This window comes from Pan troglodytes, chromosome 1 (assembly GCF_028858775.2).
Source record: "Pan troglodytes isolate AG18354 chromosome 1, NHGRI_mPanTro3-v2.0_pri, whole genome shotgun sequence".
NCBI lineage: Eukaryota > Metazoa > Chordata > Mammalia > Primates > Hominidae > Pan > Pan troglodytes.
In genome coordinates, this window is record NC_072398.2 from 3,129,362 (window position 1) to 3,150,449 (window position 21,088).

A 21,088-nucleotide genomic window follows, 5' to 3' on the forward strand; every position below is an offset into this window, starting at 1 on the left:
TTCTGAAAATTATCAGCCAGGGCAATGACCCCTGTTTGACTATCGTTTGTAGTTCAAAAAGAGGATCATGGAAAACATTTAAACTATTTTCTGTCTTCCCCATAAAATGTTAGTCATTTATGTATAGGATTATTATTGTTTCCGTCTTCAAACCACAGCTCGCAGAGCCAGCGACCACATGATGAGAAACAGCCATGCTTCTTAGATTTTGGCAAGGGTGGCTAATGTAAAAACGGCCCATCTCCAAAACATGATGGATGCCACATACCCCATGGTTTCCAGGATGAAGCCAGACACTGTCTCTTCCATAGTACCTGGAGCAAGGAGAAACTTTCAAAAACATCTGCACCCTATAAGGTTGAAGATGGGTTGGCAAGAGGAGGACGTGCTTGTGGGAATCATACTTGTAGGTAGGCAGACGTGTTTGGACTTGCCTGGCATTATTTTTCTCCTTGGAGCAATTCATCTTCTCTTGACATAAAACTTTCTCACTAGTCAGAAGCAACACTTTCCGAGATGTCATTTAATTCACACTAACAAATTACAAGGAACTTCAGGTGAATAGGTGCGAAGGCCGCGTTTGGAGCTAGCCTGATAGGATCCTAAATATGGTTCTGTCTGTTGGCCTTAGAGTATCATTTGCATCAGTCTCGTTTCCCTCCTCGTCAGGGGCGCAGGACACCGGCCTCATTTTGTAAGACTTGAGTGAAGTGGTGTAAATGGGCTGATAATTGGTGGGCTTCTTCTTACCATCACAGAACTTTAGAAATTAAGGAAAACCTTACTCGGACAAAATAAAGCAGTCTCTAAGTTAGCTAGACTTTCGATCTACGTGGAATGTAGAAATGTGATCTTTTGTTTCCAAACACTCCATATGTCATAAGTCAAGATGTGGCTTTAGCAAATACTCACTGATAGATATGTTCTGTTAGTTATGTTCTCTGTCTTCCAGCATCTTACAGTTTACTTGACAAGGTGAACTCAGAGAATCACCAGTGATGAGTGTAAGGCTTGTAGGCCTTGTATTTTAGTCTCTGTTATCTTGATTAGTGAGCGCCCTGGAAATGAAACTCCTTAATAACTGTTTCGGCCATGATGCAAAATAAAAGGTCATCATTGAACTGTGTGTATGGTGGTGTCCAGGGGAGGGGGAAACAGAGAGAAGTCCTGTGTGGTCCAAAGGGGCTTTTTAGAGTCTGGAGAAGGTTTGTGTCATTTTTGGTTTAGGGGCATGGTTGATGCTATGGGACGTTCTAGAGAGAAATGGAAGGTGGGCGCCCCCTGCAGACCACAGCCCTTTCTACCCCAGTGGGAGAGAAGGGAAGGAAGCAATATCCTATCTCCATCTTCACATTCTGTTTTTTTTTCTTCCGTGTTCCTTTTTTCTCCTGTCTCCTTTTCCTTTCTCCTTTCTGTTGTCTCTTCCCACCCCTTCTGGGAAGAACAGAAAAAAACCGACACTTATCGGTGCCCTGCCATGTGTCATCATCTTGCCAGCTTAAGGGTAAGAAAGAGGGTGGGGCACAAGGAGCCGAGTAGCTGTGTAGATTTGTCTACAGACTGGCAGTCACAATGCCTCCATTGAAAACCCAAGCCGCATGATTTATATATCTTATCATCATCACGAATTTTTATTCTGAGAAACTAGGCAAGAGAAAACATCTTCAGTCAACCATTACTGAGTGTAAACTAGGAGTCAAGAACAGTCATAGCCTATCTCATTTAGCTTTCTTAACAACCCTGTGAGGTAGGTATATTATTCCAATTTTATAAAAGAGGAACTAGGATTCAAAACGTTGAGTGAACTAGCCAGCACGTTCCCTGGTGCCTAGCAGGTACTCGTTGCATAGTCGCTAAATGAAGAAGTAAGCAAAGTAAGTCATTGAGCCAGGATTTAAAACCAGATTTTACAACCTCGAGTTCCGTGCTCTTTCTGCTTTATTGTTTGTTTTCTGGGAGAGACTTGGGTGAGCCTAGAAGATCAGTAGTATCCTGTACTATTTATGCAACAATTAATATTTGACTTTTGAAATAAGAATGCAGTATGTTGGTTTCATTAGTCTTTATCTCTCTTTCTCTCTCTCTTGCTTTAGGTAGTATATAATTGTTTATACATCCCTATCCTTAAATCCTTTTTCTTTCTTTCTTTCTTTTTTTCTTTTTTTGACTCACTCTTAGGTCTTTTATACTGGCAACCAGCGTAGTTGTTTAAAAACATAGATTCCAGGTCAAGAGTTTCTGGGTTTAAATCTAGGCTTTGCCACGTCTTGCTCTGTGATCTTGGGCAAGATACTTAACCTTGCTGGTTTTCAGAATTATTAACTTTAAAATGAGGATAATAATAAAAACCTACATCAAGGGGTTCCCATGAAGGTTATACAAGTGGTTATATGGATAGCACCCAAAACAATTCCTGGCACAGAGTAAATACTATCTACTTGCAGTTAATATGGCAGCATTGCTAATGTTATTATTCTGTGTGCTTTTTGCAGTCTTCCCCTTTTATTTCTTAAGCTCTTATTTTTTTTTATTTCCACCTCGTTTTCTTCTTTATAGTTTGGTTTCATGTTTGGTTGTTTTTGTGGGCTTTTTTTGGTGGTAAAATATATCTAACATAAAGTTTGTGATTTGAATGATCTCTGAGTGTATAATTCAGTGATATTAATTACATCCACAGTGTTGAGCACCATATCTATTTCTAAGTTTTTCATCACCTCAGAGAAATTCCTACCCCGTGAAGCGACAATCATCCACTCCCCTTTCACCTCAACCCTGGACACCACCAATCTGTTTTGCCTCTCTGTGAGTTTGACTACTCTCAGAACCTCTCGTAAGTGGAATCACACAGTATTTGTCCTTTTGCGTCTGGCTTCTTCCACTTAACATAATCTCTTCAAGGTTTGTCCGTGCCGTAGGATTATTAGAATTCCTTTCCTTTTTACGGCAAAGTATTATTTTCTGTCTACACCACATTTTTTCTGTTCATCTGATGACGGACCCTTGGGATGTTTCCACTTTTTGGAAATTGAATAATGTCCGATGAACATTGGTGGGCAAGTATCTGTTGAGTCGCTGCTTTCATTTGCTTTGGGCATATACCGAGAAGCAGAATTGCTAGATGGTTTGGTAGTTTAACTTTTTCAGGAGCATCCAGACTGCTTTCCACAGCAGCTGCAGGAGTTTGCATCCCCACCAGCAATGCACGAGGATTCCAGTTTCTCTACATCCTCACCAATATTTACTTTTCATTTCTTTTGTAATAGCCCTCCTAATGGGATGGGCATGTGGTTGTCACATGGAAATATTGGCTAGTAAATAAAAGGAGGAAAAATTGAAAATTGAAGAATCAAACGGTGCTTCAGACATGAGTCCCTAGTCAGGTCACTGACTTAGAATTATTTATTCAGCAAGAATCATGTCTCTGTAGGAGCTATCACGTTCCAAAACCTCTGGGAGCTCAGAAAATGAAGTTTCATTGTACTCTTTACTCAGGGTTAAAGATCTCCATTCCCTCCCCAAGGGTGGGTAAGAGATGAGTGGGGTGCCACTGAAGTAGGGGCTGATAGCAGGAAGATACTTCCTTATCTTTATTTCTTTTGATGAAACACTGTGAGCCAAGCCTCAGAGGAGCCAGCCTGTGACTGTACATTTTGGAATCTGTCTGCTCACAGGTGTTGGCAGGCCCTGGCCCTGGTCCAGCACAGCGTTTTCCCTGGAGGAATGCCATGCATTGAATTTCCTTGTCTACAGACTGTGTTATTATCCAGCCTCTCAGTGGGATAAGAAAGAGGTTGGTTTTTCTGGGCATTGCCAGAGCAGTGCCTATCCATGACCTCTTGTCTGAGCATCTGCCAGAGAAAGCTATGATCTCTCCAGGGAAGTTTAGGGCTTGAAGACACACTTAGCAATGGCTGTTCTTTCTCCCAGCAGTTCTGATCACTCCCTGACCATCCTCACCTCCTGCCTTTGTCCTTCCCCCTTTGTCCTAAAGTGCTGTCAGCTGCCGTGACTGTGTCTTGTTTCCCTGGTGGTGGTGGAGGTGCTGAGGTCTGGGGAAGGGTTGGGAATCATGATGGTGGGTGCAGGGCTTGCTCCTCTGTGTAACTGCATAGCCTGCTGGCCTGGAGAAAGTCCTTTCCTGCACAGCACTGCCTCTCACCACCCCACCCCAGCCAGCCAGCCCACGTCTTGGTTTTCCTCAGGGGAGATAATCCCTGCCACTGCTGATTCACGGCTCCAAGGAAGTGAAATCATGTGAGGTGAAAGTGCATTGCTAGCCAAAAAAATAGTTCTTCTTAATAATGTCTATCAAAAGCATGTTGAGGAGGAAGGATGTCTTCTGTGTCTCCCAGCAGCAAGCGTGCTGAAATAGCAGCTCAGTAGACGCTCAGTGAATTCCAGTCGAAAGAAAGATGCTCGTACTTCTGATCTCACAATGAAGTTGATTTTCTGGGGATCACTCCCCAGTTGACATCCCCCCGTCTTAGATTAACACTCAGTTGCTTTGAGTGTCTTTTAACAAATCGATCTTTTTCTCCTGTTCCTTTTGCTTCTCTCCCTAAAGGGGCTCCCCATATTTGGCATCATTAAATAAATTCATTAAGTGTCCCATCTTGTAGGGCCAGTGTTTCATTTCATTAATTAAAATCCATGCCCTGAACTGAGTTCGGAAGCCCTAAGAGCCAGAGCAGACTGCGAGGCACCTGCGGAAAAACGCAGCATATGCGCATACCCTAGACACAGACGCCATGGTGTTCCGCACCAGCGACGTCGCCTCAGTGCCAATTCGTACATCAGAACTTCTCTGAGATGCAGGTCATGTTCTGGGGCTGACTTCTTCATGGAAAGCACAGAGGCATCTTGCTGAAGAAGAGGAGGAGCTGGAGGAAGCGTAAAGCTGGGGCTGGTGAATAAGTCCCTCTCCCTCCCCCACGTTCCCCTCCCATAGGCTTTGAACTTTCTGTGTTTCTGTAGGTGTCCCTAGTTTGGATGGGGACACTGGAAAGCTAGCCAGCTCTTGTTCTGTTGTTGCACTTGATTTGTTTTGGGCTTTTAAATACTGGGCTTGGCTTTATTTGTTGGAGTTACGCCTCTACTTTGCATTTCATAGGTGAAGTTAGAGGCAGTATTGTGTCTTCTGTGACTTAACATTCACCAGATAGTTACTGAAGTTTTACTCTGTGCCTAGTAGTCTTCTAGGCTCTGGGAATGCATTAGGTAACTTGACAGATATGGTCCCGGCCTAATGAGTATGTGTCTATTTGTTCAATTTTCAAGTGGTTAGAGCACAGTGTTTAAAATAACACCTGTATCATGAATTCTATTCTATATAAACCCATTAGCATTGCATGGAGAAAAGGTCCATTCATCACAACACATTATACCCCTAATCCCAGCCCACTGGTTGGCAGGTGTGTGCCATTGATCGCAAGAGTCTGGGGAAGTTATGAGCTGCCCTGGAAAATTTGTCACCCATCAGCCAACAGCTTTTTATTTAGCATCCTCTATGTGGCTAGCAACATATAGAAAATCATTTCAGAATTTATGCCCTGCCAATGCTCTTTTCATTAGAGCAGCACAATCTGTGGTCTTTTTAGTCAGAGAAGATGGCTTCTATATAAGTATTTATAAAGTTAAACAAGAAACATTTCTTCCACTGGGCATTCATTGTTAACTGCCAGAAGGATTTTAGGTGTTGGGAAGTTAAATATTATAATGGGTATAAAACTCAGTCCCCAAACTCTAATGTGCCAAAAATAACATTTCATTTTTTTTTTCTATACATCTGCCCAATTTCTGGCTGATTGTCTTTCCACTGGTGTGGTGGAAAACTTCATCTCCCTTCTCAGGGTTCTGGGCTCATCCCCAGGACCAAGCTGTTAGGGGCATGGCTCTCTTAGCCTGCCCCCTGTGCAGGTCTATTGGCTCTCTGATGCATCCTTGCCACACATAGGACTCAGGAGTTGCATGTGTCTCTGTCTATCCAAATCCCCCTCCTGGGGAAGTTGTGCTTCTGGGTGGCAGCCCTGCTTAGAACTGGGGCCTAGGCCCCTGCTCCGTCAGCCCTGCAGGCTGCATTAGTCTCTCCCCCACCCCCTACTGCATCCCAGATTTTGCAGATGGTTTCTGCTTTCTCTACTGCCACATGCCTCCCCTGAGGCACCGAGCAGAGTCTGATCTGTGGGAGAAAAAGAAAGGCAATGCAAAGAGAAGAGCACAAATTGATATCTTGAAATATCATCCAGCCCTACAGTTCATAATTGTATCATCTGTAAATATTTACCAAACACGTTGGCATAAATTACCTGTTTAATCCTTATAGCACCCTCAGGCATTTGTTACTGTTCTCCATTTCTCAGGTGTATAAACAGACTTAGGCTAAATACTTGTCATATGGGTGGACGTTGTAATCAACAAATGAATTAATGCGGAATTCAGGGTTTGGACCTAGTTGTTTCTACTCTAGTCCCATGACTTCCGTGTAACACAGGGCTGCTTCTCAGGTTGTCCTGAGGCTTATGAAGCCACCTGTGATATGTAGCTTTAACAAGCATGACAATTTGTTTAGTGGACATTAGAAACTTCTAGGTAAGTGGTGTTTTATTTATTCATGTGTCTTAATCATTCCATTTTTTCGAAGGTTAGATTTTCTTTTTCTTTTTTTGAGACGGAGTCTTGCTCTGTCACCAGGCTGGAGTGCAGTGGCGCAATCTCGGCTCACTGCAAGCTCCACCTCCCGGGTAGCTTGGACTACAGGCACATGCCACCACCCTCAGCTAATTTTTATATTTTTAGTAGAGACAGGGTTTCACCATGTTGGCCAGGATGGTCTCAATCTCTTGACCTTGTGATCCACCCACCTCGGCCTCCCAAAGTGCTGGAATTACAGGCGTGAGCCACTGCGCCCAGCCGAAGGTTAGATTTTACCTGTGTCCTTTTTACGGCTTTTTTTTTTTAAGTTTCTTCATCTCTTACTTTCTCAGTCTCACTTCATACCACCTAGTACTGTGATCCGCACATAGATGGATAATGAGAGGGAAGTGAGTGGTAAATTAAACATATGCTCTTAACTAAGGCATAAAAAGTCATTTTATGAGAAGGCCCTCCCCTATTTCTGATATGAGGTAAGCAAAGGCCTCATGGAAGTAGAACTTTCCTCCTAAATGTGGGAGATGACCAGAGTGGTGAGGAAAATGCTTGGAGTCCCCAGCTCCTTGATGTCCCGGGAGAAAATGCTTATTTCAGAGGGTGAGGGCATCCAAAGTGCTGACCTCTAGAGAGAGTAACTCTCACAGCGTCTCTAGCCATCCGACACGTGGACAACAGTAACCCGACGGCCAGGGCCTCTCATCATGTGTCCTTTACCTAAAGCCCCGCATCCCTCTCAGCTGACGCCTTCGCTTTCATTTTGTTGGGCCAATCTCTGACTCTCGAAACACACAGGGCACATCCGAGGAAGGGTGTAAATAATGAGAACCATAGAGGAGTTCCTAATGTGTATGCTATGAAGCACCTCGTGTGGGCAGGTTTTCCTGGCTTTAGGAATGGAATGCACTTAAATTAAAAATTGCTACTTATGTGACTTGCGAAAGATAAGAGTAACGGAAACTCTTCCGACATTTTATTTTATTTCTGTAATGAAAAGTGCAATGAAAAGAAGTTGAGAGAGCGATGATGGACCAACCAGAAAAGACAAGTCCTTTTGAATTTCTTCCTACACCTTAGAACGGAACGATTTTCTAAGCATCTAAAGCGATTAACCATGGGGATTTTCCATTTTGAGGAAGCCCCTGGATGGAATATCGGATATTGTAGTTTAATGTCTTCTTTTTATGGTGGTAAGATATACCTAACATAAAAATGACCATTTAAATCATTTAAGTGTATAGTTCAGTGACATTAAATACATTCCCACTGTTGTGAAACCATCACCACCATCCATCCCCAGAACTTTTTCAATATCTCAAACTAAAATTCTATGCCCATTAAATTTTAACTCTCCATTCCCTATTCCCCCAGCCCTGGCATCCATCCCTCTGTCTTTATAAGTTTGACCACTCTAGGTCCCTCATGTAAATGGAATCTATATCTATCTGTCTGTCTGTCTATCTATCTATCTATCTATCTATCTATCTTTTTTTTTTTTTTGAGACAAGGTCTTGCTATGTTGCCTAACCTGGTCTTGAACTCGTGGGCTCAAGTGATCCTCCCACCTCAGCCTCTCTAGTAGCTGCAATTATAGGTGAGCACCACCATGCTTGGCTCCTATTTTTTAACCAATTTTTTAAACGTGGTTTCTTCTTTTAAAGTTTAGTATTGCTGATGATTTTATAGTTTACTGACTTGCATCATTTCCATACCCTCTGTTAGAGAGTACAGTGGGTTATAATGTGGACTTAGATGCCAAACCACTTAGGTTCGAATCCTGACTACCTCTTACTAATGGTGAGGCTTTGGCAAATGGATGAACTCTCTTTGCTTCAGTCTTCTCAGCTCTTACACAGCAGTGAACATTGTAACCACCTCAGAGGGTTATAATGAGAAGAAAGTGAGTTAATAAGGGTGTAACGCTTCAAACAGTGTCTGGAACATGATGAACACCCAGTAAACGCTGAGTGCAGAAGCAGCAGCCCTTCTACCTCCCAATATTTTATTAATAGATGGGACTCCATTGTCATTTTGCGGCTTTGGAAACCGAGGCCTTGATAGATTGTAGAGTAGCCGATCCATGACCACTCCAGGCCCCACGACCGCCATTCTAGAAGTGGCCGATCCATGACCACTCCAGGCCCCATGACCGCCATTCTAGAAGTGGCCGATCCATGGCCACTCCAGGCCCCACGACCGCCATTCTAGAAGTGGCCGATCCATGACCACTCCAGGCCCCACGACCGCCATTCTAGAAGTGGCCGATCCATGACCACTCCAGGCCCCACGACCGCCATTCTAGAAGTGGCCGATCCATGACCACTCCAGGCCCCACGACCGCCATTCTAGAAGTGGCCGATCCATGGCCACTCCAGGCCCCACGACCGCCATTCTAGAAGTGGCCGATCCATGACCACTCCAGGCCCCACGACCGCCATTCTAGAAGTGGCCGATCCATGACCACTCCAGGCCCCACGACCGCCATTCTAGAAGTGGCCGATCCATGACCACTCCAGGCCCCATGACCGCCATTCTAGAAGTGGCCGATCCATGGCTACTCCAGGCCCCATGACGGCCATTCTAGAACCATGCTGATTTTACTACATGGCTCCTTTGTTGAAATGTTTTGGAAGAACATGGTGTGGTAGTCAGGCTTCAACCTGATCCCAATGATTCTTGCATCCCGAGGTTCACACCCATGGGCACTCCCCTCCCACACTGCATCACAGTTGGTGTGTGTGACCAATAGAATATGATAGAAATGATGGCAGGCCGTTTCTGAGGTTCAGTTGTAAGTTGGTGTGTGTGGCCAATAGAATATGATAGAAATGATGGCAGGCCGTTTCTGAGGTTCAGCTGTAAGTTCGTGTGTGTGACCAATAGAATATGATAGAAATGATGGCAGGCCGTTTCTGGGGTTCAGTTGTAAAACACATTGGCTTCTGTTTTGGTCAGAATCTCTCTCTCGGGTCACTTGGGAAGAAGCCACCTGCCTTCTTGTAGCAGCTCTAAGGGGAAGCCCTCCTGGCAAGTAACCCAAGCCCCTGGCAAACAGCCGGGGAGTGACTGAGGTTCCCCAGCAACCACAGGAGTGAGCTTAGATGCCCCAGCCTTTGTCCATCTTTGAGTTGACTGTGGCTCCGGCTGACAGTTTGACTGCAACCTCCTGAAACACCCTGAGGCGGAACCGTTGCAGCTAAGACACTCCTGGATTCCTGACCCTCAGAACTGTGTGAAGTGATTTAGCTGGTTGCTTTAAGCTGCTCAGAAACAGATAACAAATGCACGTGGCTTAGTTCTCTGCCAGTATCTCTGTCTATAACGACATAACTTTTAAGCTGTGGCTCTATTCCTTTTTCCTATTTTACCGTTAATCAACTAATGTGAAAATTTTTTTCCACACCTGCGCTGGCTCAGATAGATGGCAGGAAACCCTCAGGATTCTTCACAGTGCCTGGCAGGTGGGAGAGGCTCTGTAAATTATGTGTTGAATTAATGAATAAGTGCATTTTTTCCACATATAGGAAAGAAATCATGTTAGTTAAAGCATGTGTGTATTCAGGTCTCTTTTGTGAATATAAGAGGAATGTTTGATACTGAATTTTTCTTGTTTGGATCTTTGGTAATTGTTAAAATTTTCTTTTTTCTAATTGACTTCAACTTACGATTGTGACTTCTTATGATGCTTTATGTTGATAAACATAACAATTTTTTTTAAACAGCACTACTGTTTGGAAAGGGACTAGTGTAGATGCCAGTTAGTGGTCACTGGTACAGGGAAGTCAGTGCACTCACCTTCTGTTTCTGTCATAACAAATTACCACAAATCAGTGGCTTTAAAAACCACACATGTGTTATCTTACAGCTCTGTAGGTCCGAAGTCTGACATGAGTCCCACTGGACCAAAATTCAAGATTGTTGGCAGGGCCGGCTCCTTCTGGACACTCTGGGGAGAATCTGCTTCCTCGCCTTTTCCAGCTTCTAGAGGCCACTCTTATTTCTTGGCTCCTGATCCCTTCCTTCAGACCGAGATGATTCCTGTCAATGAGGAATCTGGGTTGCAGGAAATACCCTGGTTTTTGAGAAGGTAATCAGGTGTTGGAGTATGAATAACAAATCTACTCCTAGTTTGTGCTGTATACTTCCTTTCTCATTGCAGCCACTGAAACCATGTCAGATCCAGAAATTTTATTCAAGGTCGAGATAGCTGTGTGACCAAAAGGAAGTAGGAGTAGGAGGAGGAGACAGTTCTCTCTCACCATTTTTCTCACTTAAAGAAAAAGCTGGCCAGGCATGGTGGCTCATGCCTATAATCCCAGCACTTTGGGATGCCCAGGCGGGAGGATTGCTTGAGCCCAGGAGTTTGAGACTAACCTGGGCAACATAGCGAGACCCTGTCTTTACAAAAAATAAAAAATTGTCCAGGTGTGGTGGTGCAGGCCTGTAGTCCCAGCTACATCCCTGTGGTCCCAGCTACTCGGGAGGATGAGGCAGGAGGATCACTTTAGCCCAGGAAGTCAAGGTTGCAGTGAGCCATGATCACACCACTGCACTCCAGCTTGGGAGCCACAGACTGAGGCCCTGTCTCAAAAATAAATAAATAATAAAATCTGAAAAGAAAAAGCTAGATACAACAGACGTAGAAGAAACACCTTCCAACTACCTCAGGTAACATAGGATGATATTAAATTTACAGTTGTCGGTGTTAGAGAAGAGGTCACAGAATAGAGCTTTTGTATTTGGTATGTGTAATATTTTTTAAAATTGAATTTTTATATCTTAAGGTCAGGGCATCTATAGGATTTGAGTCTCTACTTTTATTATAGAAAACGTAATTTCATTAATAGATGTTAAGCTCTGAGTAAGTTTAATAAGATTGGAAAAAACTCTAAACCACCTCCAGTCCCCAAAACCCTACCATACCCAAGTTGGCCTGTAATCCTCTGTGGGAGGGGGGAAGCCCCACTTGTCATTGGAAATCAGCAGTGCAAGATACAGAATGTTTTTCTCTCTAATCCCTTCAAGGTACAAGGTAGGACACCTGGAAGGCTAAGGCAGAAGCCTTTGTTGTGTTTGCTTCTCCTTTGTATCCAGTTAACCACTCATGTGGCATTGAATGAATGAGTGGTTGTTTCTTGCAAGCCTGCTGCGGGCCCAGCCTCATCTTAGGCATTGGACATGTGCAGCAAGCTGGATTTGTGCTACTTTGCTGCACAGTTGGCCTGTTAACAAGTAATGCCTAGGGAAGGGGGTGTTGTCTTCAAGGTGCACACAGCCTAAACTTAGGTGAAGATAGGAGTGAGAAAAGTACACAATGAAATTAAGGATAAGAGAGGAAATGGTCAAGTACTGGGGGAGTGCACAGGAAGATGGATTAACTGACTCCTCTTCAAAGATCTTGCAGCAGTGGAACCATTTCAGTTGGGTCCTAAAAGGTGAGCAGGATTTCTTAAGAAGAGAAAGGGGGACAGGATGTTCCAGGCTGCAGAAACCAGTCATCAGAAGTGTTATAAATGTGAAGACAGGTATTAATTGGATAAAGTCTAAGAAGTCATGGAATCATGAAGTTAGAAATGATCTAAGTGGTTACATCTCACCACTCCCAGCCAGGGGATTCTGGATAAGTTACAATGTGTCCAGCCTTGGCCATAGAAAAACAACCTCAAGGCTTAAATAATATGATATGGGGAATTTATTGGTTCACAGATCTCAAATATATGGAGATAGCCCAGGCTTCAGACATAGTTTGATAAAGGCTCTTGGTAGCAGAATGGCTGCTGAGTGTCAGCTCTTAGGCTGACGTGTCATACATTCTGGAAGAGGAGATACTCCCTTTCCTCCTACTGTCAAAAAAAGTCTTTGAGTTCACTCTGATTGGCCCAATTTTGGACACATGCTCAGCCTCCTCCCAAGCCGTTCTCTGCCAGAGGAACACCATTTGCTGATTGGCCTGGGCTCTGGTCCCTGCCTATGGCTGTGGCAAGGGGGCCAGGTGTGGGCTGATTGGATTAGGCCAATCAGAGCCCATTGCTAAAATCTGGGCTTGAAGCCAATAGGACGTGGCCATGTCAGTGGGTGGGACAATGGTGGGAATAAGGGGAAGGGTGCTGCAGAGGCGGCCCACGCTGTCCACATGCAGAGGCTCGCTACAGAAGCTACAGAAGCTATAGAAGAAGATGGTTACATTTCAAGTGGGCAGGTGCCGTTTGCTTATGAGCACCATCAGCCACATCAGCCACGGTTCTTTGAATTTTACCTAATTGTCTCTAATTCTTAACAATTCTTTGAGGTAAGTGTTCTCCAACAATTTCCAGTTGAGCAAACTGAGACTCAGAGAAAATAACTTGACCAGAGCTACACACCTGAGAATGGCTGAATCAGAACTGGAAATGGCAGCCTCTGTTTCCAGAGACTGGGTTGTCTCCATTATATCGTGGCACTTGAGCAGGCAGCTACAGCTCCATTTGGGAAGCTCTGTTGGTTAGGACTGGGCAGGGGAGGCTTGTGTAGCCCTGTGGTTAGGACTGGTGTGTGGGTGGCGGTGTGTGTGTGTGTGTTTGGTTTGGTTTGTCTGTTTAATAACGTAAAGCCAAACCTGCCTCCTAGTGATTCCTCTGCGTTTATTCTAGTTCTGAGGTATGGAGCGGTGATTCTCAAACCCAGCAGAGCGTTATAAAAATACAGTTTTCTGGCCTCCATGCCGGATCCGCTGAAGCAGAGTCTGTGAGTGGGACTGTAGAAACTGGATTTTCTTTTTTCTTTTTAAGTTTCAGAGATGATTCTCCAGTACAAACAGGTTTGGAGAACTCCTGCTTTAGAATACAACGAAGCTGTTCTGTCTTCCACGTTACAAACCCTCAGATGTTTAAGACTGGGGTCACACATGAGCCTTTGCTTCAGGCTCCAGTGTGGTGCTTAAGTGCCGGGACTTTGGAATCAGAAAGACTGAGTTCAAATTCCGTCTCCACTGTTGATAAGTCGTGTGCCTTGGGTAAATCTCTTAATATTGCTAAGTCTTAGTTTTCATATTTATAAAGTGGGAATAATCAATTTAAATTAAAAATCGTTGTGAGGAATAAGTTAAGAAAACGTGAAGTTCTTAGCGTGAAGCTGGAAGAACATGGAAAAGTTTCAGTGGATATCACCTGTTACTAATGATTGTTAAACCTCCCTGGCTCTGGCTTCTTTAGTTCGTTTCAATTGTTTTTTTTTAGATCTTTTTTACCTCTAATTTTTGGTGTTTGCTAATTTATCTCAAAACAGTAATGGTGTGTGGGGGGGAGAGGCTGGCATAAAATTCTAGACATCTGACTACATCAGTCAACAGCAGAGCTATAGCTTCCTGTGGTCTGAGTGTGACATTTCTCTGGGTGCAGATATCCTCTGGGTATTAAACATCTTAGAATTTCCCATCCTTGTTTAAGTCCTTTTCTCCTGGGAAATTGATCAGTGGCTGATTATGGGAACATCTGGATTCTTCAAGAATTTTTGGACGTTCTGCAACTTGGTTTCAAGCCTAAGCTGTGTTTGGAGGCATGAATATGAGTTGGTTTCATCATAAAAGTGTGTTGATTCCAAGACTGCTGTGATCCGTTTTATCTCGCATGGATCTGTCAGCGTTTTCCTATTCATCCGCAAGTGGTGACTCATTTAAAATGAGGTATGCTCTCCAGCAGGGAGCCAAGTTGTTCCACAACATGTACATTGACATTTACATAAAATGCAAATACGTTCATCAAGTTTTACTTATATTTGTCTCTGGATTTTCAAATACATGTTTATTTGCTGTATCCACCTCTACCAGTTTTCTTTAAAAATACTTGTAAGGCACGATTTTAACTACTTGAAGCTTGATGAAGGTTGTATACAGCCTGTTTCAATGCACTTAGCATATTCTCTTTGATGATGACCCGTTCTTGCCAGCCTTGCATGTGGGCGTGGGTGGGTCACCTTTAGGCTGGAACAACCGAGAGTGGAGACATGGAGACTTCCTGTTCTTTGATAACGTACAGGGTGGGCTTTTCAGGGCAGTAAAACCGTCACTGAAGACCGTGAAAATGCCCAAATGCTACATGTTCCAGTCAGCTAGTTGAGGCATTTATTACTGGCCTTAAAATGTTATGTAATTTTGTTTATGGCATCATAATAGTATAAAAGCAGCTGGGCTCACTAGGGGGCTGTGTGAGTAATCTATAAAACTTGGACCAGCTACAGGAATAACAGCACAGTTGCATACAGCAAAAATGTATTTGGGAGTAGCTGTCTTTTATTGAAATGGTAGAGAACAAACTGAGGTACAGAAAATGTAAAACTCTCAAGTATCTGCTTCCCTCAGCTCCCTTCATTCTTCTAATGACTAGAAAAGAAACACTGTTGTAATGAGAAAACTTCTCCAGAAAATCTTCCAACAGGTTCCTAACATCCCCAAACTGAATTTCAGTGGGTCCTCTTTCAGTTCCTTGAAGAAACGAAGTAAACAAGAGATGAAACATGTTAAAGTTGAGATGAAATAAATGTGATGTTAGTTATCTAAAATTCTGTAGGAGGAGAATTAAACGCTAAAAACGATCCTAAAATGTTTGGTAGACTCGCTTACTCTACTGCCAGGGGAGTGTGTTTCCTTGTTCAGAATCACTGATGTATGTTGTATAAAAGTACTTTTTAGTAGGGCTCCTATTTTGAGCCAGGTATTATCAGCACTAGGAATTCAAGGATTTACCTTTGAATGGCGCAGTGTTAGGCTTGGAAACAGGTAATTGCTGTAATGGAGGCAGGTTTCAAGTGGAATGAGAGCCAGAAAGGAGTCCAAAGTCAAGAATATTTGGGAAGGTTTTGGAAAGAACATGTTGGTGCAGGGATTTTAATAATTTTCCAAGCAGAGGGAATAAAATATATAGAAGTTTTCCGTTGTAAGAGAGCATGCCACATTCAAAGATATCATTAACTAGTTTTTGGTGTTATTGTAGCTTAAAATATGAGAAGGAGGTGACTAGAAATGCAGTTAAGAAAGGGAAGAACCAAGTATTATGATGTTGACCCAAGTTGGAGCAACAGTCTTGGAGACGGGAATAAGGGAGCAGATTTGAGACAGAGTTAAGAGGTGGATTGGACCCACCTCTTAATTGTGATTGTGCTTGAGACGTAAGGACATGTTTTTCCTTAAGGACATAAAGGTGGTTTGCATGAGTGAGCAGTTGGAGGAGCCATTTTGTTAGGTAAAAAATAAAGGAAGGGGAACAGGAACAAGGTAGAAATTAATGGGTTCACTTTTAAGTATTGATAACTTTGAGATGCCTGTTGGACAAATAGAATTGTCTGATTGATGATCATTCTATGTAGTTGAAGTTTAGGAGAGAAGTCCAGATTTGAGAGCCATTAGGATATAGATTATAGGTGAAAGACAGGCATGGATGAGAACTCTCAGGCAAAATGTATGGCATCAGAAGATGAGAGCCAAGGACAGGTCCCAAGGGATCCCCAGTACTTATAGGGATGGTGAAAAGCAGATATTCCAGGACGGGAGACCAAAAGGGAGGCAGTGAAGGAGGTGGTAGGAGATCCAGGATAGGGAGAGGTTATAAAATCCAAGGGAGGAGGGAATGCTGTGTGGTCAGGTGAGCGATGGTAGGTAAGGCAGAGAGTCAAACAGGGACTTAAGAAGTATCCATTGGCCTGGAAACTGTTAAGTTCATGTGGGGTCGTGAGATGTGCACATTCAGCAGAGTTGAGAGGGCAAATAGATTACAGAGCAAGGAGAAGTCGGATGGAAGTGGTGTATGGAGAACATTCTCTTAAGAACCTACATGTGTACAGAAGGAAAGAGAAATACACTGCATTCCCAGGGAGGTCAGGGAGACTTTTGTTTATGTTTTAAGATGACAAATTTGAACATGTTTATATGCTTAGGGAAAGAAGCAATATGAAAGGAGAGACTCAAAAATGTAGGATGAGAGGATAATCAGTGTAGCAGGTCTTAGATTAGTTGTTCTCAGAGTCTGCTCTGGGATCATAAAACATCACCTGGAAATTGTTAGCAAAGTAAATTACCAGTCCTTACTTCAGATTACTCAATTAGAAACTCTGGGTTTGGAGCCCAGCAGCCTGTGTTTCAATGAGCCTTCTGGGTGATTCTCACGCACACTCAAGCTGGAGAGCTCCTGTCCTAGATGAAGAGGGACGGCGGGATCCAGGGCCCAGGTGAGTGCACACGCCCTTGCACAGGAGGGGAGGTGCTTCTGCGGGCGCAGGCACAAATAGATTTGTGCTGCATGGTTGTGAAGTTGATGGACTTTGTTCCTGATGACATACTTTTTCTTTTTGAACTAGAAAGCAGTTTTGTCCATTGAATCCTGAGATGAGAGTAGGGTTGGGCTGGGTGCAGTAGCTTATGCCTGTAATCCCAGCACATGGGCAGGCCAAGGCAGACGGATCACCTGAGGTCAGGAGTTTGAGACCAGCCTGGGTAACATGGTGAAACCCTGTTTCTAAAAATGCAAAAATTACCCGGGCGTGGTGGCAGGCGCCTGTAATCCCAGCTACTTGGGAGGCTGAGGCAGGAGAATCGCCTGAACCCAGAAGGCAGAGGTTGCAGTGAGCCGAGACTGCGCCATTGCACTCCAGCCTGGGCAACAAGAGCGAAACTCCATTTAAAAAAAAAAAAAAAAGAGTAGACTTGATTGAGTTTACTCAAATGAAATACACATTTAAGGTTTTGGAAATGTTGCATTCTAATTGACCTAGAATATGATTAGTTTTAAGCTGAAGCATACCTTTATTCTCTCCCTCATTACACTCTTCCTCCTGGCCCTTTCTCAGCAGGAGCTGACTGTTCTTCTTGCTACTGATTCCTTGAAACCGAAACGATTCCATCATAGCCTGTGTTGGGAGACTCAGTCTTGAGGTGTTCAGGGGCTTTTTGTTTGTGGTTTCAATGGGGCTTTTAAATCTTTGTCTTAATCTTTGGATACTTTCAGGAGATTGCTGAGATCACATCATTTAGAGCCAGAATAAAGGAGAATGTTTGAGCAAGGATTCATCAAACCAATATGAGAAATTTACAGATGTTAGATTTTATTAACACTCCCACACAGGAGGTTTGAAATGAACAAGAGCAAAACAAAACGTAGATTTTTAAGAAGAAAAGTCAAACAATTTAAAAATCTGCCATGGGCATCTGGTCGTGGGTCCCAGGGGGCCACGTGCTGGACTTTTGATCTCATCAAATGCGTTTCTTAGCTGGTCATGAAAGCTGGTTGTCGTTTCATTTCATGATTTCAATATGGTGAAGAATTTGGATAAAGAAGCAGCATTTTGATGTGTCTAGTTTTTAGGGGAAATAAAGAATTTGCTGTAACTAGTCATTAATTTTCTTTTTCTATTTTCTTTCCTTTTGATGAAAATGCATTTATACTAATTCTAATATGGGAACACAACCCCCATGGGGTGAAAGAGTCTGAAAAGTTATAACTGAAAACAATGTCCCGAAAGCTGCCACAAAATAAGGCTAGGGAGATGAGGCATCTTGTCTCTGTGAGACCTTCAGTATGAGCTCTTCTCAGCTGGTAGCATGGGGGGAAAGATCACGTTGGAAGTCATCTACCATCATGCAGAGCCCCAGCTCCTTTCTATGGAAGGGTAGATTGGACTTTTTAGATCTAAGAACCTTTTTTCCACTCAGTACCTTGAGCATTTGTGTTGATAAATGTTTGGTTTCTGACAGCAGTCTTGGATTCAACTGTATAAGGGAACCTTTGAATTTGAACCGCTTTGCAAGTGTTTCTTGTTTCGTGTAAAGAATGCTTGGCCACATCTCCAAAGGTGTGGCTACGAAAGAAATAAGGAAATCCTACCTCTAAATGGAATATAACAGTCCTCAAAGCGAACCCAGTGAGTCAATTCTTGTCTGAGTTTTTGCTTATTCTATGGAGTAAATAGATTTTGTTAATATTGTAAACACAGTTTAGTGGAATATGCAATGTTTCCGTAGTTCCTTGATTTTATTATTGGGAATATGAATTAAATACAAATTAAGTGGGTTTAGAAGGGGATTAGTAAAAAACAAAACAAAACCTGAATTAGAAAATGTTACTTTAAGATTTATTTGATGAAAGTATTTAGCCTATAAGTGAGCCTTTACTATTATATTAGATCAACTCTCAGACTGACATTTTGATTGTTTCACATTTGATCAGAAATTGAGACTATAGGATGCTACTTCTATTTAAATATAAATGTGGGACAGATGTAGTGGCTGACATCTGTAATCCCAGCACTTTGGGAAGCCCAGGTAGGACACTTGTTTGAACCCAGGAGTTTGAGACCAGCCTGGGCAACATAGTGAGACTTCATCTCTACAAAAACTATTAGCCAGCTGCAGTGGCGCATGCTGGTCCCAGTTACTCCAGAGGCTGAGACCAGAGGATCACTTAAGCCCAGGAGGTGGAGGCTGCAATGAGCTGTGATCATGCTACCGCACTCCAGCCTGGGTGACAGAACAAGATCCTGTCTCAAAAACTCGAAATGTGATTCTATTCCAGCTGTGTTATTAAAACTTCCACCTCTTTAAAGATGGAATTGAGCATTACCCAAAAAATGTAAAGGGAGAATATCTCTGGGTTATGTAAAGAGCTACAGTTCCACAAACCCTCCTAAAAGAAGGCCCCACATGTTCCAGGTCCCCATGACCGTGGGTCTGCACCCAGAGCCAGGCTGGAGGGAGGGCTGGGAGACTCGCCTGCCCAAGCCTGGTTTGAAGACCTGATGCATGGAAGCAACAGTTCTTTCAGAGGACAAAATAGAAAAAGAGAAATAGTATGGAATTCTTCCTTTCTGCAACAAGTTCTATGTAATCGTTTCCCAAGTTAAAGGACCCCTTCTTACTTAACTCTAACCATAAACAACTTTATTGGAGCCAGAACTTACACATGCTTTCAGTATTAACATTAAAGGATCATTCTCGGAAAGTCTGGCTTTTCTGTTTCCTTCTTTGCTTTTGTTATGGCAGGATAGATTGGACTTTTTCTTTTAGATCTAAAAATCTTTTTTTCACTTGGTACCTTGAGCATTTGTATTTATAAATGTTTGGTTTCTGACAGCTGTTTTGGGTTCAGTTGTATAAGGGAACCTTTAAATTTAAACTGCTTTGCAAGTGTTTATTCCTTTAAAACATTTCTAATGTAAATGTATATACATAGAAGAAGGATTCTGAAAGGTTCTTCTTAGTTAGGTTTAATCTGTCCTGACAGCTCAATGCTATTGAATTCTTAAAATGAAGATGTCCTGGTTGTCTGTGCAGCCCAGGGCTCCCAGAGGGCTCTCAGGTAGCTAGTTAACCAAGGGACACCCAACAGTGGCAGATCCTCATCCTCTCAAAAAGGGCAGAGCTTCGGGACAGTGGTCTAGCCCAGCAGGCATCCCCTTAGCACTGTGTGCTGTTGGCACTACCTGTCCTAAAACCTCAATATTTATTTGGCCTCATGTTTATTCTTTGCAGATTTATTGAGCACCTACTATAAATCAGGTAGGTCATCGTCTAGATAGGTCTGACCCAGATAAACAAGGTTTCTGTCCTCTTCAAGCTTAATTTTAAGTGTAATCACAGTGGGATACTCCAAGTTAGGGATCAACAGACCTCTCTCTAAAGGGTCAGATAGTGAATGATTTAGGCTTTCTGGGCTATACCGTCTTTCTTAGAACTGCTTTACTCTGCCTTGTAGCTCAAAAGCAGCCATAAGCAATACATAACTGGAAAGGCAGGGACGAGTACCAACAAAACTTGATTTACAAAAACAGTGGCCGAGGTACCATGGGCTGTAGTTTATTGACTGCTAGTCTAGACAGTGCCAATCCAGTGAGACAGAATCCATATCATACAGTCTGGAGTAGGGATTTGTTTCCCAGACTGCAAAGCAGCTTTCCAGTCAATGTCGGCAGCCATAGAGAATAAGTGCATTTCTCAGCATTTGCTGCCTGTTGCAGAATTACTGACAGCTGCATTTGTCATGTTCTTGAATTATTTTTTCCACCTTGGTTTAATAGGTTTCCCAAAAATCCTCAGTGAGGAAGCATCACCCTAATTTGTTCTACATGTCATGTGTGTGATAAGCAGAAAGGAAACAGACAAACTCAGACCTTGAAACTGGAATGAAGCATTTAATTCCTGCTCCCATGCTAGCTTGGCAGAGTTGAGCAATACATCTACAGACGTCCCTCCAACACAATGACTTCGTTGCCCTCTGTGTGGCCTCTTACCTGGTGCTGGGCTCTAGGGTTGATGTAGGACTTGGGTCCTGCCCTCAGGGATCTCACATCACAGGAGTGGAGTCGATGAAGTACATTCCTGCCTTCATTCCCGAGGCATGTCTGACTACCTGCCACACATGTGCAAGGAGAGCAAAAGTGACCAAGGCCTGGACCCCGTCCTAGGTGAGTTCACAGTAAA

General features: G+C 43.2%; 1 protein-coding gene across 13 annotated transcripts in view; it reads left to right on the forward strand.

Annotated features, from left to right (window-relative positions):
* The window catches only part of SMYD3 (SET and MYND domain containing 3), a 757,166-nt gene that overhangs the window by 505,516 nt on the left and 230,562 nt on the right, over positions 1 to 21,088 (forward strand). Inside the window, exon 1 of one of the 13 annotated variants that reach the window (XM_054661018.2) lies at positions 11,501 to 16,845. The exons of the other annotated variants lie outside the window; for them this stretch is intronic. The gene's annotated coding sequence lies outside the window, so the exon portion shown is untranslated. Of the gene's footprint in view, positions 1 to 11,500; positions 16,846 to 21,088 lie in introns of those variants that run through there. 13 annotated transcript variants of the gene reach the window in all.